Here is an 18,410-nt window from a genome sequence, read left to right on the forward strand (position 1 = left end):
TGTCTAGCTATAAAAACAGAAAAATTAAGGGACTTTCCTGGAGGTCCAGAAGTTAAGACTCTATACTTCCACTGGAGTAGGAAATGGAAACCCATTCCAGTATTCTTGCCTGGGCAATCCCATGGACAGATGAGCCAGGCGGGCTGTATATAGTACATGGGGTTGCAAAGTCGGACATGACTGGGCATGCGTGCCCTTGAGCGCCAGAGACACACACGTGCTTCTGCTCCAGAATGCATGGGTTTAATCTCTGGTCATGCTGCATGGTGCAGCCGAAAAAAAGAAAAAGTAAGCACAACTTATATAAAATAGTTGTTCAGAACACCTGGATACAGTGATTCTTATCTTATTCTAGGCTCCAGGGAGAGATGAAGAGTTGGGGCCAGCAATTCAATCCATCACAAACATTCTTTGTATTAGATGTCTCTGTGCTGCGCTCACTCAGTTGTGTCCAACTCTTTGCGACACCATGAACTGTAGCTCGTCAGGCTCCCAATTTTCCAGGCAAGAATACTGGAGTGAGTTGTTGTGCCCTCCTCCAGGAATCTTCCCAATCCAGGGATCGAGCCCAGATCTCCCGCACTGTGGGCAGAATTTTTACTGTCTGAGCCACCAGGGAAGCCCATGAATACTGGAGTGGGTAGCCTGTCCCATCTCCAGGGGATCTTCCACACCCAGGAATTGAACAGGGATCTCCTGCATTGCAGGCGAATTCTTTACACAGCTGAGCTACCATAAGTCTACAATTCAGAGAAGCCAGAGAAAAGAACCATTTCATTTCCACTTACCTGCATACTTTGTGAGTTGATTTCATTGCGAGTTGATCTGTATTGCTTAAGAGTTTAAATCCTTTGATGTCTTAAATTGATTGGTTTCCAGTCTTAAGGCAAGCAAAGTCGAACTCTTGCAAGTTGGATAGCTGCTGAGGGCAAAAGCCAAGGCACGAACCTAATTATGTCAACATAGTTGGCTGCACTAATTATTTCTGGCCTTTGCTAGCTTAAGAGTGTTAGAGCTTTGGACAAGTTGATATTATTAACACTTTTTAGAAACTTGAAAATTTTCTGTCAGTAGTTTTTGGCAATTTCAAACATGAAGTATTTTTAAATTGCATTTTGAAAGCTCCCATCCCTTAAAGGGAAAAAAAAAAATTCAAGATATAGAAAAGGCCCAGTGTTCAGTTGGTTTGTCCTGTTGCATTCGTTTTAATCTTTTATACACCCTGTAGTGATTCACTCGCCTTTCTGTCTTGTCGTCTCAATTGAGAGTTCCCTGATGTGACAGGAGGAATTGAAGAAGACACATGTGAAATGTTTCCAAAATAGCTCAGATGGATTGTATTCCAGGTGGATGGTGTGATTTCCAAATTAGATTTTAGTACCTCGGGGCTCAGATGGATAAAGACTTTTTTATTTCACTCCATAAACTTAAGGAAGAAAATTATTTTGCTCAATTAATTATTTTTGGAAAGTTCCAGAAAAAATATGTATTCAACTGAATGATAAGATAGATTTTGGTTGCTTTCCATTATGAAGTATTATACGAGGTACTTCAGGGCACATGCTAAAAATAGATACAATGAAATGAGTGGCCACAAAAGTCGTAACAGTCTAGTCATGAACACAAGACTGTTGGTATATTCAAGATGGAACCAGGAAGGAGCTATGAAATGCTGGCATGCTATGGGATAGAGGGAGCTTAGAGGAGAAAGAAACTTTAATTGTTTGGGATATGGAAGTTCGGGCATTAAGTTGTCTGTGCTGAAGACTGAATAGGTTTTTGACAGATGAAGACCTGCAGGACACCATTGCTCTTCAGAGCTGATAGAAAGTAAGGAATCCTTTTTTTTTTTCTCTTTTAAAATTAATCACTGTGTGTGTGTGCTTGGTCGATCAGTCATGTCCAACTGTTTGTGACCCCCATGGACTATATAGCCCACCAGATTCTTCTGTCCATGGGTTTCTCCAGGCAAAAATACTAGGGTGAGTTGCTCTTTCCTCCTCCAGGGGATCTTCCTGACCCAGGGATCAAATCTATACCTCCTGCATTGGCAGGCAAATTCTTAACCTCTGAGCCACCTGGGAAGCCCATTGAAGAAGTGTAATTCATGATTTTTTCCCCCTCTGTCATGTGATAGCATGTTGAAAATAAAAATTTTAGAGCCCAGTTTCGCAAGTTGCTTAGCGGGGAGAGGATGCGGGCAGAGACAGAGAGTGGCTACTTAGGAAACGACTGGATGGGGTCCTCTAGTAGTCCTGTGTGAGGGGCTCCCAGAAGTGCCAGGTGATGCCTCCTTGGAGAAGGGCATGTAGCCTCTAAGATTGTGATTTAGTGGTTATAGAGACAAAAATACTACTAGCCACTTTCAGAAGCTTTCTGGTCAAATTTCATCATGAACATTCTCTCCTAACCTATTGTTCTCACAAAAAAACCTAAAGTTAATGAACACATGGAGAAATTTATGGTGAGTTTGTTCACTATTGCTTTGTTTTAATTAATTTTTTCATTAATTTCATATATGTAATTTTCATATACAAACACAGAACAGTTATTTTTTAAAAGCCTACTTTGTGGACTGTGCTAGGTACCTGAGACATAGAATTAAATTAGAACCAGCCTGTAACCTCAAATAGCTCACACACAGTTTCTTTTCTCCCTGGAGGAAGCACCCCCGCCCCCCCCGCCCCCCCCACACACGTAGTTGCCTTCTGAGACATGTCCCTGGGTTCTTTGTCACATTTCACGTGTCATGCCTCAGAAAGTATGAAAAGATAAAGCCCATCCTCAGATCCTGGGCAGTGTAAGTTTTCAAGCAAAGAAGGGGAGATGTTTAGGTGTTTTATCACTTTCTCAGGGCTGCTGCAACAAATTGCCTTACACTTGATTGCTTAAACAAAGATATTTATTCTCTCACAGTTCTGGATGCTAGAAGTTTGAAATCAAAGTATCAGTCAAGTCATGCTCCTCTGAAGGCTTTTTGCTTGCCTCTTCCAGGCTTCTGGTGGGTCCTGGCAGTGCTTGTTATGTCTTGACTTGTAGTTGCATCACTGCAGTGTCTGCCTGTGTCTTCCCACAGCCTTCTTATAAGGACAGCAGTCACTGGATTTAGGGCCTACCCTAGTCCAACATGGACTCTATTTTAACTGATTATATCTGCAAAGACCATATTTCCAAATAAGATCACATCCTGAGATTCTGAGTGGATATGAATTTTAGGGGAAATCTGTTCAACCCAGTACGGATACCTTTGTAGGTAATTTCTTAATCTATGCAACACAGAGGAGCTGTGAAAGGATATTTGCAGGAATTTTTGTATTCAAATTTTTCAGGAAGGAAAATTAATACTTGCAGATGTTGTCAGAATGGGTAAATGAGTAGAGTATGCTGCAAAGGACCTCAAGATCATCTGGGATAGCTTTTGTCCAGATTCTTCAATGAAGGAACTTAAGTGTGGACGTGATACTGGTGAATCTGAAACCACAAACCCAACCAAGATTGGTAAGCGAGTATGGAAAGGGCAGGAAAAAAAAAAATTATAAAGACATAGTAAAGCTTCACATTCAGCCGTTTTGCTTGGTTCTGAGATAGTTCAGGGAATGTGGCGATATGGAGATGGTGTTATTCCTTCGAGTCCAAACTTAAAATCAGAGACACAGGGATGTCAGTAACAACCATGCTTTTCTTCCTTTTTTTTTAAATTGGGATATAGTTGTAGCCATGCTTCTCTTACCTCCGTTTAAGAGACACTGCTTACCAAACATCCAGTATGTTCTTAGGAGCTGTGCGGAGTATAAAAGAAAAACTGTGACCCTAACTTTGAGACAGTGCAAAGGCAATATGATGCCATGAAAGTTTCAGAGATTACAAATGGGTAGTGCTGGGGAGTGCACAGGAAACACATAGACAGGTTTTGTCTACCGGATGATGTTTTGAATTAGATGCCAATGCAAAGAAATTAGTAGCTTTTACATAAAAATAGGAGTTTCCTATTTCTTAATCCAGATATCTCACAGTGCCGGACTCAAATGCCATGGAGTCCCCACTCAGCAGCAGCCTTTAGATGGGTCCTGTCTTCTGGGGCTTAAGACATTAGGCCTGTGGACCCCTGCTCTAAGTGTTGGTGGACTCAGCCATAAACACTCACATGAAACTATTATAGTAGAAAGAACTTGGCTACAGTTGGTCTTGCCTGTTACAGCTGCATGCATGTAATGCTATAGTAGCAGCATGCCTGCACCTACAGACTTCTTTTAATCATAGTCATCCTAGTCACAGTCCCATGCCTTCTGGTGAAATTATAAAGTGTGACATGAACTGTTAAGCAAAACATGCTTAAAATTTCCAAAGACATCTTTAGATGACTTCTCAGAGTTCTCCATCTGTTAATCTGGTTAGAGGAGGGAAAACATTAGCTTTTCAAAAGCTAGGATGTGGGTGGTTCATAAATTTTTTGTGCTTCAAGTCTGGCTCAGTTAAACACCCAGTTTGCTTTCATAAATGTGAGTGTAGTTACCAACTATTCTTTTAATTTTTACATTGTGTTTCCCTCTGAGATCCCTTGGGTTCAAAGCAGTTAAGTAAAAGTTTCCTATTCAAACAGATTTGAACAGAAGATTGAATCATTTAACTATTAGAAAATCATATGTAGTCAGCATTCTGTGTGTAAGAGTCAGAAAGTGAGAGAATGGGACTCTAAAACATTATTGTCAGTATCTAAGAAGGGAGGTGATATTTATTAGTACATGCTGCTGCTGCTGCTAAGTCGCTTCAGTCGTTAGTACATGAGTTTTCCCTTTTTTTTTTTTCACTTTGTTTTGCCATCTGTAGATTTACTCTTGAATATGATTGAGTTTAATCTTTGCAAAGACTCTTCTTTAATATCATTAAGGACATTATTAGGAAATTATTTCTCTTCATCAACATAATTTGAAGAATTCTTCATATAACACTGTACTCAGTTGGCACATCTAGGATATTCTAAAGCTGGATCTCTATCTTGTAAATGGCTTGCTTAGGAAGCTGATGTTCGTCTGTTATTTGTTACCAGAACACTTTTTTCTTACACAGGACAGTGTATGTGCTGGCTGGGTATACAAGATGACTGGCTCATGAAAGCCTTCTTAATCCCTAACTGATGTGTGGAATGGTGTTAATAGAACTACAGAACCTTTTCTCAGGGTATTCCAGAAGAAAAGATGGTCACAGTTCCATGTGACATTCTCAGAAAGTAAGAGAACAGAGATGACCTCAACTCCAAACCATTGGGAAAGGGCTTTTGAGAAGTGCAGCAAAGGAAGTTCAAGGGCTGAGAGGAGTGAGATGCCTGGTATCAGAAGCCTACAGGGACACTTCTCTGTAATGGGCTAACTCCTTTTGTTTCTGCTCCAGGGATGTGTTTTTTGGGGGACCTTTGACCAACATTTTCTTTCATCCTTTGCTCACTATGGACAAGAAAGACGTTCTGTGACCTCCTGCTCTTCTTTCTTGTCCCAGAATAAGCATCAGCTTCTTCCAGGATTCCTGAGTGGCTTTTAGTTGTTGTCTTGTCCTTCTGTCTCCTGTTTATTTTTCCTCTACATGCTGTAATATAAGAACCCTAAGTCAGAGAATGACTTGGTATCAAATATCAGAGAGAAGCATTTTCAACCTCAGGCCCATTGTATTTTCAGTGGGATTATTGGATTGGTAAAATCTAGAGTATTTATTTTAGGATACTGTTTAGTACGGGTGATAAGTTAACTTTAATGTACCTTTAGTAAGGATGGTAGGTTAACCTTAATACTGTCAGTTGATGAATGTCTGCTGAGTTCCTAATATGTACAAGGAACTGAGAGCCTGGTTCTCTAGGTGGTTCCAAGATTGAGGCATAATCTTGCCTTCAAGAAACTCACAGGCTCCTTCCTCAAGATTCATTTAAATCTTTTAAACTACCTTACAGCATTTATCTCTTTCTGGGTTTGACAGTCAAATGTCCTGTTTGATCCCAGTTCCATCACTTTCTTAACCTCTGGGTGCCAAGTTTCTCTTCTCTAAAGTAGGAGTAATAATAGAATTGACCTAATAAAATTGTTACTTAAAACCCTTGGCACAATACCTGGCTCACAGAAAACATTTTTTGAAATGTTAGCGATCATTATAATTATTGTCTTATCTTTGCTATGAGATTGAAACCTTCCTCTCATAGCAAAGATAAGACAATAATTGTAATGATACCTAACTTTTCAAAAAATGCTTGCTATGAGATGGAGGGCTTCCTTGGGCCTTCCAGGTGGCACAGTGGTAAAGAATCTGTGTGCCAATGCAAGAGATGCAGATTTGATCCTTGAGTCAGGAAAATCCCCTGGAGGAGTAAAGAGCAACCTACTCCAGTATTCTTCCTTGGAAAATCCCATGGATGGAGGAGCCTGGTAGGCTACAGTTCATGGGGTCGCAGAAAGTCAGACACAACTTAGCTACTGAGCACGGGCATGTCTGAAACTTTTCTTGATGATAAAAGCTGTTTTGCCTTTGTTGTTGTCTTTAATCCCCAGAAATACAGTGGGTACTCATGTTTGAATGAATGATTAGTATAATTGATAAACTGTATTGTTTCTCTTTGCAACCATATAGACTGTAGCCTGTCAGGATCCTCTGTCCATGGAATTCTCCAGGCAAGTGTACTGGAGTGGGTTGCTGTTTCCTTCTCCAGGGGGTCTTCCTGACCCAGGGATTGAACCTGGGTCTCCTGCATTGCAGGTCTTTTCCACTTGAGCCACCAGGGAAGCCCTTTCATACTAGCAGTGCAACAAATTAAAGATGTAATAGTTTACATCTAAGAAGTTCACAGTAATTAGGAGTATGAGTAAATCTTCTGCTTCTCAAAGTTAATGTACAGGAAAATCTCCTAGGGACTGTGTTGAAATGCAGATTGTGATTCAGTAGGTTTGGGCTAAAGCCTGAGATTCTGCATTAAAAATCTAAAAACAATTTTTTTTCAATGTTGGAAATTCTACCTTTTTAGTAAGCTCTCTCATAACTCTGGTTGACCACACTGAGTTGTAACATCACTGGACTGTAAGCTGCAGGAGGAAGGGATCCAGTCTGTTTTATTCACTGCTATATCCTGAGCATACAGGATAAACAATCCCTGGGATATGCTTGTGTTAAACAAACAAAAAAAATGACGTGAAACAAATACACTGACCTCAAAACTTATGTTGTTGATACCAGGTAGATTTTTGCCAAGCATGTAGAACAGATCAGGGTCATGAAGTTCCAGATGAGATATTTCTTGACCTGAAGGGCTCTTGTGACACAAGAAGAGGACGAAATTGAAAGGTGGGAGCTTAGAGAAGTAAAGAAGTAGTAGACACACAGAAAAAACTGGAAGAAATCAAAAGAAATGCTGGTTCTAAGGTGCTGTTCTCCTAGTTTTGGTCTTGAGGACCTCATTACACTTTGAAAAATTATAAGGACCCCAAAGATCTTTTGTTTACATGGATTGTATCTATCAATATTTGTTATATTAGAAACTAAAGCTGAGCTATTTTGAAAAGTTACTCATTTTAAAGAAGAATTAAGAAATCCTTTAATGTTAACACAATAGGATGTTTTATGAAGCACAACCATTTTCCCCCAAAAACCAACAAGAATTTATGAGAGTAGTGGTATTGTTTTATTTATTTGAAAATCTCTTTAATGTGTGGCTTAACTAAAGGCATCTGGGTTCTCTTATTTGCTTCTACTTTTTAGTGTTATCTTAGTAAATTGTTTTGGTTGAAGGGGATAAACAAAATCCTGCTGGCCTATTACAGATATATAGGTAGAAATAACCTTTTCAGGCAATTATGGATTTTTTTTTTGATATTACATCAAAGCTTGGTAATTGGTAATTTCAATGTAGAATCTGAAACCATAATAATAAATTTTTTGTACTCTGTTTTACTAAAATCCATTGGTCTGTCATACATAATTTTGTAACCGTGTATTAGTGGCTTAGAAACTGTCGATTTGAGTTATGAAGACCTTCCAAATGTTGACACATTTCTTTCTACAATGTAAACCATTACATTTGTTAATCTCACCACCTATCTCATCAGAAAAGTCCTTAATTATTGAGAAGCTGTCAAGCTCTCAGTGGTGCTTACGAGTTTTTCCAAAATTCTGATTTTTGCTTGAAAGCTCATATGTTATCACTGGCAACAAATACTGTCAGTTGTTTTCCTTGAAGTTACAGGCTCACCTCATTTGTTTTGAGAAAATGTCTGCCCAGTACTCAAGTTCGAATAACCATAGTTTGTCTGTCAGTGGTTCTATTAATTTAGAATGTGTTCCATGTGCTTTTTCTTGAAACAATAATCATACTTCTTTGTGTATCAGGAGTACTTTATGAATAATTATGTTAAATAAACGTATAAAGGGGTTGAGATTTAATAAAATTAATTATCTCTACTCCTTCAAGGGCATTCTTAGGTGAAGCTGGCATTGTTTTCAGTAGGAATATGTATAATATTATTGGAAATATGGTAATTTCTAGTACAATCTGTGCCATTTTCTTGCTTCATGCTGAGATACCAGCAATTTCATCCATATTTTTTGCATGCACTCAGTTACATGTCAACATAGTGAAAAAGACTATAAATAACATTTTAATATTATGAAAATAATTTTGACCTCAGAAGTCCCCTGGAATCCCTTTGGGGAACTTTTGCTCTCCATGTGAGGGTTAGTGCTTGTGGCAAATTTGTTGGAGAGGAGAGTCTCTGAAGGGTTAATTGTGAGAGAGGTCAGATGGTTAGGTGGTGGCCATATTGGAGGATGCTAATGCTTAATTCTGAACTTGCTTTTTGTTAGTGAAAAATAATTGATAGTTATTTGAAAAGGAGTGTCATTTGCAAGGTGGGGTTTGAAGAAGGTACATCTGACATTGGTGCTTAGAATATGTCAGAGGGCAAAGGAGGTGGCCAGTTATGAGAGTTTCACAGTAATCCATTAGAGACCATAAGGAAAGGACACTAGTAGCCTTAAAAATAGAACAGAGGTAGAAGAAAGGAATCTCTAGGGTTTAGTGATTTCGTGGATATGGGTGATGAAGGAGAGAGTAGCATCAAAGTCAGATTTTCAGTTTGAAGACTAAGAAAGTGCTGGTTTTCAGTAATAGTGAGGCTGGGTGGAGGAAATTAGTTTTTGGAGAAAGATGCTGTTTTTGATTTTATGTGTGTGAGTTTGTGACATTGTAGCAATAGTCAAAGGGTAATGTCCTGAAGTTAGAGTTTTGACTCTACTTGGACACAATTCTTCCACTATGTCTGGGACTTTTACATGTTCTTTTGCTGTGTTGTTTTAACCATACTTAGATTTAGAAGAGTTAGAGAATAAAGATGGAGTAGGAACATGATGTCTTAACCAGGTTGAGTGGTGTTAGAGGACTGCCCTCAAAAATGCAACAGTGAAGTAGTTATGATGCTTTGAACCAGTCTGCTCTTTTTCCCATTTTAAATATTAAACCTGATTTTGCCACACTTCTGGAATAGTGGCTAGATATCACATTTGCCGATGATTGAGCTGTTAAACACAGGGATGATCCATTCCATTTCTTATTTTTACTTCTCTACAGTAAAGTGAAGGGGCCACATGTACAAAGGCAAGCATTCTTTTCCACTGACAAGTTAACATTGAGAGTCTGTGCCAGGTAAGACACCCAACAGTGCTTAGTTCAGTTCAGTTCAGTTGCTCAGTCGTGTCTGACTCTTTGCAACCCCATGGACTGCAGCATGACAGGCCTCCCTGTCCATCACCAACTCCCAGAGTTTACTCAAACTCATGTCCATTGAGTCGGTGATGCCATCCAACCATCTCATCCTCTGTCGTCCCCTTCTCCTCCTGCCTTCGATCTTTTCCAGCATCATCATTTTCCAATGAGTCAGTTCTTCGCATCAGGTGGCCAAAGTATTGGAATTTCAGCTTCAGCATCAATGAACGTTCAGGACTGATTTCCTTTAGGATGGACTGGTTGGATCTCGTTGCAGTCCAAGGGACTCTCAAGAGTCTTCTCCAACACCACAGTTCAAAAGCATCAGTTCTTCACTGTTCATCAAACAGTCCTTAACCAAGTGGCATTTTTGATCTTTCTAGCTGACAGGCTCTAAAAGCAGATCTGTCTCTTAGGGATGGAGTTCATGAGGCTGAAATAGTCCAGCAAAAATATCAATTTACTAATTTCTGATAAGAATGGTTGTTTTTCTGTGAACTGAATTTCTTGACATTATACAATCAGTGCACACTCTTAGTGCCAGTGTTTTATTTCCTAATTAGAAATAATAATAACATGATCTGATTTGCCCTAAACAACGCAACTAGGCACCACCATCTCAACAGACATGAATTTGAGCAAACTCCGGGAGATAGTGAAGGACAGGGCAGCCTGGTGTGCTGTAGTCCGTGGGATCGCAAAGGGTCAGACATGACTTAGCTAATGAACAACAGGACTAGGCATTCTTTCCCTCTTGGCGGCCTTTCAGGAAACCCAGGCAGAAGTAGAAGGTTGCTTGGGGAACATATTTAGGTGAAGCAGAATCAGATTAATGTTATGTTTAAATGGTATCAAACCAGAATAGTCTGCTATGTCCTGCTTTTCTCCATGGGTTGATGCTTCAAGGTACCTAGAACCCTTGAAATGCCTAAGATTCTCCTTTGAAATTTGAGTCCATGATTTTTTGAAGCTACCTAGGTTTCTGACACAGAGTCTGCTTTAGTCTGGGCTTGCACTTGTGTTTAAAATGCCATGTTCCTATTAGAGTCAGTACTTATCTGCCAAAATTTAACAAAAATTATAATTCTAATGGAAAGCATGTGTAAAAATACATTTCCTTTCAAAAAACAGTGCTTTGTTTTGTTTTTGGTAGACGCAAGAGGCATTCTTAATTACTGTAGGCTCCAGAAATTAAGGCACTGGAAGTCTTTTCTCTGGTTGTTGACACTGAAATGGGTCTGTGACACAAACTTTGATGCTGCATAAAGATTGAATATTTAAAATCCCAACTCTGTCCTTATTTAATGGATGATTGTTGCTGAGTCACGTAGTCTCATGCATTTTCCCTTGTAAAATGAGGTTGATAGCGGTGCCTGCCTCGTTGGTGGCTGTGAGGATTAAGTGGAGTCAGGCATGTGGAGCACGTAGCACAGCACTGGATGTGCAGTAAGAAGGACTAGGATTGTATACACAAACACAAACTAAATGTGTAGAAAGAATACAGTTTTAACAAGTCCTGGCAAATTGGAGGCTGGCCTGCTTTCCTTCAAGGCCCTGTAGAGTTTGGTTTGACAGTCTTTGCCTGTGAGAACCAACCTTAATTGGAAAGATGGGACAGAAGAGTGCATCCTGGGGGTGGTGAAGTCACCTGGGTCTGGGCCTCAGGAGGTCTGGGTTCTGCCCTTGACCCTCCCAGCCACACACCAGGGTTACTTGCCTAGAGTCCCAGTGTTTTAACCCAGCCAGCATCCCATGCTCCTCACTGAAACAACTTTCCAAGGGTCAGTCTGCTCTTACTCTCCCTGTGCTGTGTACTTAGTCGCTCAGTCGTGTCTGACTCTCTACGACCCCATGGACTGTAGCCTGCCAGCCCCCTCTGTCCATGGGGATTCTCCAGGCAAGAATACTGGAGTGGGTTGCCATGCCCTCCTCCAGGGAATCTTCCCAACCCAGGGATCGAACGCGGGTCTTCCACATTGCAGGCAGATTCTTTACCATCTGAGCCACCAGGCAAGCCCAAGAATACTGGAGTGGGCAGCCTTTCCCTTTTCCAGGGATCTTCCCGACCTAGGAATCAAACTGGGATCTCCTGTATTGCAGGTGGATTCTTTACCAGCTGAGCTACTAGGGAAGCCCCTTATTACTCTCACTATGTATTGATATTTACAAGTCATCCAAGAGTACTATACAGGAGATATTGAAGATATTGAATTATATCAGGAGTCTGTAGCTGCTAAAATGAACTAAAAATCTGTGTTGATAACCAGTCAGATGGAGTATCATACTTTTCATTTGGAAAAAGGTGTTCTGAATATTAGCTACAGGAAGTGTTAGCAAAGGTGCTTTATTTTTGATATTTTTTTTTACCTTAATTGACAGTTTGCACACCATTACTTTCAGTATGAATTTATGGTATGTGCTTGTGTGGGAAAGAGACAGAAGTAGAAAGAGTAGGGATTAAAACAAATGTTCTCCTGATTTTATAGTGCTATCACCTGGTAGGGTTTGTAACTTTCTAATTCAGACTATCCTGAACATTGTCAAAGAAGATTAAGAGAAGCCTCAATCCATCATATGAAAGGCTGAAATGAGTAGAATCCTCAGCTGAAAAATACTTTCTGTTGTTCTGAAGATTCTAAAAGAAACCTGGAAAACCAAGGGATAAGCTATAATTCAGGAAGGAGAATTTTCAAAGCTGTAAATTAAAAAGTGTGTCTGTCTTGGAAAGAGAAGTTAAAAAGTCTAGAGCTTTTCTATGCCTTTTCCTTTTTTTCTCCCCTCATTTACCAAAAATGAACAAACGAAGTCATATCACTTCAGACTCAGTACCAAGAAGCAGGAGAAAATTGCTATAGTTAGAACTCCATGTATATTTTTTCCCTGTGTTCTTGGCATATGTTTTTAAAAAAATAATCAGGATCATTCATTGTAAGTTACTCTGGCCTACTATAATTTCATTTAAAGTGTTTTGTAGGTTGTATTCTTACACTTAAGAAAGAACAGGTTAATGTCAATAGGGGTATGAACATTTCAGAGTGCAAGACGTTCTCCAGAGGACTCTATCAATACCAGGAAACCAAATAAATCTAGAAATCAGAACCTGATTTAAAATGACCGGAAATCTGTTTATAGTCAGCCCACTAAACCCTCTACCCTCCCCTCACCATTCATAATTTCTTCTTGCTTATCTTTTCCTCCATTTGTCTTCATAGAGCATATAAACCCTACTTAAAGCTTTATGAGCGGAATCTCAGAGTCTTTGCTTTCCTTGGCAGAAGTGGAAGAGAAGATGCCATATACAGTTTGGAGTAACATGGTGAAACATAGTTTTAAAATGATGGATGTAGTTTGGGCTAGAATAAATCACTGTTTAACCTGCCTTACTTTGCCCACATGGATGCCTTTGGACCCACCATGCATTTCCTGCATGATGGCATGTTTGGTCTGGATTCTATCTAGCCAAAGCATTTCCCCCGAGAGCTTGCATAGTTCTGTCAAGAGCCTTTTGGGAGTCTGGAAGGTTTGGAATGGTAAGCAAATGAAATGCTGAGCTGTTTGCTAAGTTCTTTTTTTTTTTCTTTTTGATATAAAATGGTATGGCACAAGCTTTCATGAGTAATGATCAACTTTGGATGAATTTCACTACTCATCCTTGGCACTTTTGTAAAATGAACTCTTGTCTCAGGTTAGACACCTAATACAGCTAGAATGTTTCTGTGATACTGAGTAACAATCTAGTCAAAGTCTGTCATTTTAGGTTAAGTATTATTTTGTGAGACAATTTTTGCAGTTGGATAAATTCATGTATATCTACTGGATTATGATGAGAAAATGCATTTCTTACTCTCACCACACTCTGATCATGTAGTGGGGAAAAAAAGTGGTATTTAGAGACAAATATGGGCTTCTCAGGTGGTGCCCATAAAGAACACCACCTTCCAATGCAGGAGGCATAAGAGAAGTGGGTTTGATCCCTGGCTCAGTAAGATCCCCTGAGGAGGGCATGGCAACCCACTCAGTATTCTTGCCTGGAGAATCCCATGGACAGAGGAGCCTGGTGGCTATAGTCTATGGGGTCACAAAGAGTCGGACACAATTGAAGCAACTTAGCATGCACACACACAAGACTTCAGTTTCTTCATTTATAAAGTGAGTTCATGTCACCTTCCTCATAAAATTCCTGTGATGATTGATTGAGCTAATAATATGTGAAAAGTGTATGTGTTAAAATCCATGCAAATTGTGTATATATGTAAAGTATATTCCTGGCACATGGTAGGAATCAATAAATACCTAGTTTCCTAAAAAATTTAGTAATGCTTATTGTTGATTCCTTTGATTTGCTATTAACATTGGTCCAAGTTATTATTTTATAACCAGCAGAATGGAACTTACACTAAAATAGATTTTAGGGATCAGAAATCCAGTGTTTGCTCTCTCAGATGAATGTCTTATGTTGCTCAGGTTGCTTGCGTGCTGTAAGTGCTTCTTCCTTCCGCACCTGCCCTCCCCTAGCCTGTAAACTTTATTTTAGGCCAGCCTTCTAAGGTGGCACTGGGATTCACATTTCTTCCTAGGGAGTCAAGTATTTTTCAAACTTTTTTCATTGTCCTCTCTGATATTTGAATATACATTGTGATCATATGTGTGTGTTTTTATAAACCCCACACATTTACAACATACTAATATGCTATATGCATAGATTCAGCATAGAAAAATACAGTACAATTAAGTATAAATAGAAGATATATTTTCTGTATAATCCCTGTGGACTATCTTGCACAACTTGCACTTAAAAAAAAATTGTGATAAAATACACATAACACAAAGTATGCCATCTTAATCATTTTTAAATTTATAGGTCAGTTATATCAAGTACACTCTTATTTTTGTGACTGTCACTGCCTCCCATCCCTGGAACTCTTGTAAAACTGAAACTCTGTATCCATTAAATAGTAAGCCCCTTAACTTCTTCCCCCAGCCCCTGACAACCGCTGTTCTACTTTCTGTCTCTATGATTTTGACTCCCCTGGTTGCCTCATATAACTGGAAACACAGTGTCTGTCTGTTGTGACTAGCTTAGTTCACTTGGCATAGTGTCCTCAGGGTTGAATAATATCTAGCAAGTGTCAGAATGTCCTTACTTTTTAAGGCTGAGTCATATTCCATCTCATGTGTATTCCCCTTATTGTTTATCCAGTCATCTGTTGATGGATACTTGGGTTGCTTCCATATTGTACCACTCCCACTCCTGAGACTATTGGTGTAGTAGGTGTAGCAAAGACGTATGATAGATAAGCATAGGATAAGTAATAAGAAAAGATGTGGCACTGTCCTTGCTAAGGATTCAACTCTGTGATTCTCATTCTGGCCTACAATATAATCTCTTAGCTTTAAGAATTATTTCTGCTGGGGCATTCCCACCATGGACTCTGATTTCATTGGTCTGTGAACAGCATTTATTTAAAGCTCTGGTATCAATATTTTTTAAAGCTCTCCAGATAATTCCATTATGCAGACAAGGTTGAGAATCACTGATTACCTTTTAGGAATTTACCCTCTTCATTCATGAAACACCATTGACAGTCCTCACTTTATGGGAGTGTTCAGTTCAGTTCAGTCGCTCAGTCATGTCTGACTCTTTGCGACCCCATGAACCGCAGCACGCAAGGCCTCCCTATCCATCACCAACTCCCGGAGTTTACCCAAACTCATGTCCATTGAGTTGGTGATACCATCCAACCATCTCATCCTCTGTCGTCCCCTTCTCCTCCTGCCCTAAATCTTTCCCAGCATCAGGGTCTTTTCCAATGAGTCAGCGCTTCGCATCAGGTGGCCAAAGTATTGGAGTTTCAGCTTCAACATCAGCCCTTCCAATGAACACCCAGGACTGATCTCCTTTAGAATGGACTGGTTGGATCTCCTTGCAGTCCAAGGGACTCTCAAGAATCTTCTCCAACACCACAGTTCAAAAGCATCAATTCTTCGGCTCTCAGCTTTCTTGATAGTCCAACTCTCACATCCATACATGACCACTGGAAAAACCGTAGCCTTGACTAGACGGACCTTTGTTGACAAAGTAACATCTCTGCTTTGTAATATGCTGTCTAGGTTGGTCATAACTTTCCTTCCAAGGAGTAAGCGTCTTTTAATTTCATGGCTGCAATCACCATCTGCAGTGATTTTGGAGCCCAAAAAAATAAAGTCAGCCATTGTTTCCACTGTTTCCCCATCTATTTGCCATGAAGTGATGGGACCAGATGCCATGATCTTAGTGTTCTGAATGTTGAGCTTTAAGCCAACTTTTTCACTTTCCTCTTTAACTTTCATCAAGAGGCTCTTTAGTTCCTCTTCACTTTCTGCCATAAGGATGGTGTCATCTGCATATCTGAGGTTATTAATATTTCTCCTGGCAATCTTGATTCCAGCTTATGCCTCTTCCAGCCTAGCGTTTCTCGTGATGTACTCTACATATAAGTTAAATAAGCAGGGAGACAATATGCAGCCTTGACGTACTCCTTTTCCTATTTGGAACCAGTCTGTTGTTCCATGTCCAGTTCTAACTGTTGCTTCCTGACCTGCATACAGTTTTCTCAAGAGGTAGGTCAGTGGTCTGGTATTCCCATCTCTTTCAGAATTTTCCACAGTTTATTGTGATCCACACAGTCAAAGGCTTTGGCATAGTCAATAACGCAGAAATAGATGTTTTTCTGGAGTGTTAATTGGCACCATTTCTTGAATACCTACTGTGTGTTAGTCTCTATCCAAGCTTGAGGGAGTTTAATTTTCACCATAATCCTACAGGAAAGAGCTCCCTCCCTCCTTCCCTTCTTCCTTCCTTCCTTCCAATGAAGCTCAGAAAGCTGTATGAATTATGACTAAAATTACATAGTTAGGCAACTGGAACGATGAGGATTCACACCAGATCTGTCTTTTCTAAGAGCATGTTCCCTTTTTTTCCCCTTTTCCTGAAAATGTGGTTGAAAGTCAGATGTTTGAGCAGGGAACGCTAAGGGGGATGGAGTCTGTTTCTGGAGCACTAATTTCTCAGGTCCATCTTTTGGACCTCTTCTTTGAGAACTGACATTGTTTTAGCATGTTGTATGTATAAATTACTGCACAAGTGCACTCACCACACACGCTAGCAAAGTAATGCTCAAACTTCTCCAAGCCAGACTTAAACGGTATGTGAACCATGAACTTACAGATGTTCAGGCTGGATTTAGAAAAGGCAAAGGAACCAGAGATCAAATTGCCAACATGTGTTGGATCATCAAAAAAAGCAAGAGAGTTCCAGAAAAACATCTATTTCTGCTTTATTGACTATGCCAAAGCCTTTGACTGTGTGGATCACAACAAACTGTGGAAAATTCTTCAAGAGATGGGAATACCACACCACCTGACCTGCCTCCTCAGAAATCTATATGCAGGTCAAGAAGCAACAGTTAGAACTGGGCATGAAACACCAGACTGGTTCCAAACTGTATGGCTGTATGTTGTCACCCTGCTTATTTAACTTCTATGCAGAGTACATCATGAGAATCGCTGGGCTGGATGAAGCACAAGCTGGAATCAAGATTGCCAGGAGAAATATCAATAACCTCAGATATGCAGATGACACCACCCTTATGGCAGAAAGCAAAGAAGAACTAAAGAGTCTCTTGATGAAAGTGAAAGAAGAGAGTGAAGAGTTGGCTTAAAATTCAACATTCAGAAAACTAAGATCATGGCATCTGGTCCCATCACTTCATGGCAAATAGATAGGGAAACAATGGAAACAGTGAGAAACTTTATTTTCTTGGGCTCCAAAATCACTGCAGATGGTGACTGCATCCATGAAATTAAGACACTTGTTCTTTGGAAGAAAACCTATGACCAACCTAGACAGCATATTAAAAAGCAAAGACATTGCTTTACCAACAAAGGTCCATCTAGTCAAAGCTATGATTTTTCCAGTAGTCATATATGGATGTGAGAGTTGGACTGTAAAGAAAGCTGAGCCTTGAAGAATTGATGCTTTTGAACTGTGGTGTTGGAGCAGACTTTTGAGTGTCTCTTGGACTGCAAGGAGATCCAACCAGTTCATCCTAAAGGAAATCAGTCCTGAATATTCATTGGAAGGACTGATGTTGAAGCTGAAGCTCCAAAACTTTGGCCACGTGATGCAAAGAACTGACTCATTGGAAAAGACCTTGATGCTGGGAAAGATTGAAGGCAGGAGGAGGATGGGATGACAGAGGATGAGGTAGTTGGATGGCATCACCGATTCGATGGACATGACTTTGAGTAAGCTCTGGGAGTTGGTGATGGACAGGGAAGCCTGGCGTGCTGCAGTCCATGGGATCACAAAGAGTTGGACGTGACTGAGCGACTGAACTGAATGTGTTCGTTCATTTTCTTCTTTTCTTTTCCACTTGAACAGACAATCCCCTGAAGATCTCTTTGAGGCCAGGATTTGCTCTTCCTGAATACCCAGTGATTGTCATCTTTGTTGCTGTTGGATTAGAAAATGCGATGGCATGCTATTTCATCTGTGAATGTGGCGTCTGTGACAGTACCCCCAACCCCCCGAGAGCAGACGCGTCCCCCTTCAGTTGAAGCCCTTGTGACACAGTCATCACTATAGCTCAGCATAGCAGAGACCAGGATTCAGTGGGAGGTTTTATAATGTCCGTGTGAT

General features: G+C 40.1%; 1 protein-coding gene across 21 annotated transcripts in view; it reads left to right on the forward strand.

Moving 5' to 3' along the window:
* Window positions 1–18,410, forward strand: part of APBB2 (amyloid beta precursor protein binding family B member 2) — a 368,065-nt gene that overhangs the window by 185,025 nt on the left and 164,630 nt on the right. The window lies entirely within an intron of this gene.

The sequence above is a fragment of the Giraffa tippelskirchi genome, chromosome 1 (genome assembly GCF_054371585.1).
Source record: "Giraffa tippelskirchi isolate mGirTip1 chromosome 1, T2T-mGirTip1v1.2.pri, whole genome shotgun sequence".
NCBI lineage: Eukaryota > Metazoa > Chordata > Mammalia > Artiodactyla > Giraffidae > Giraffa > Giraffa tippelskirchi.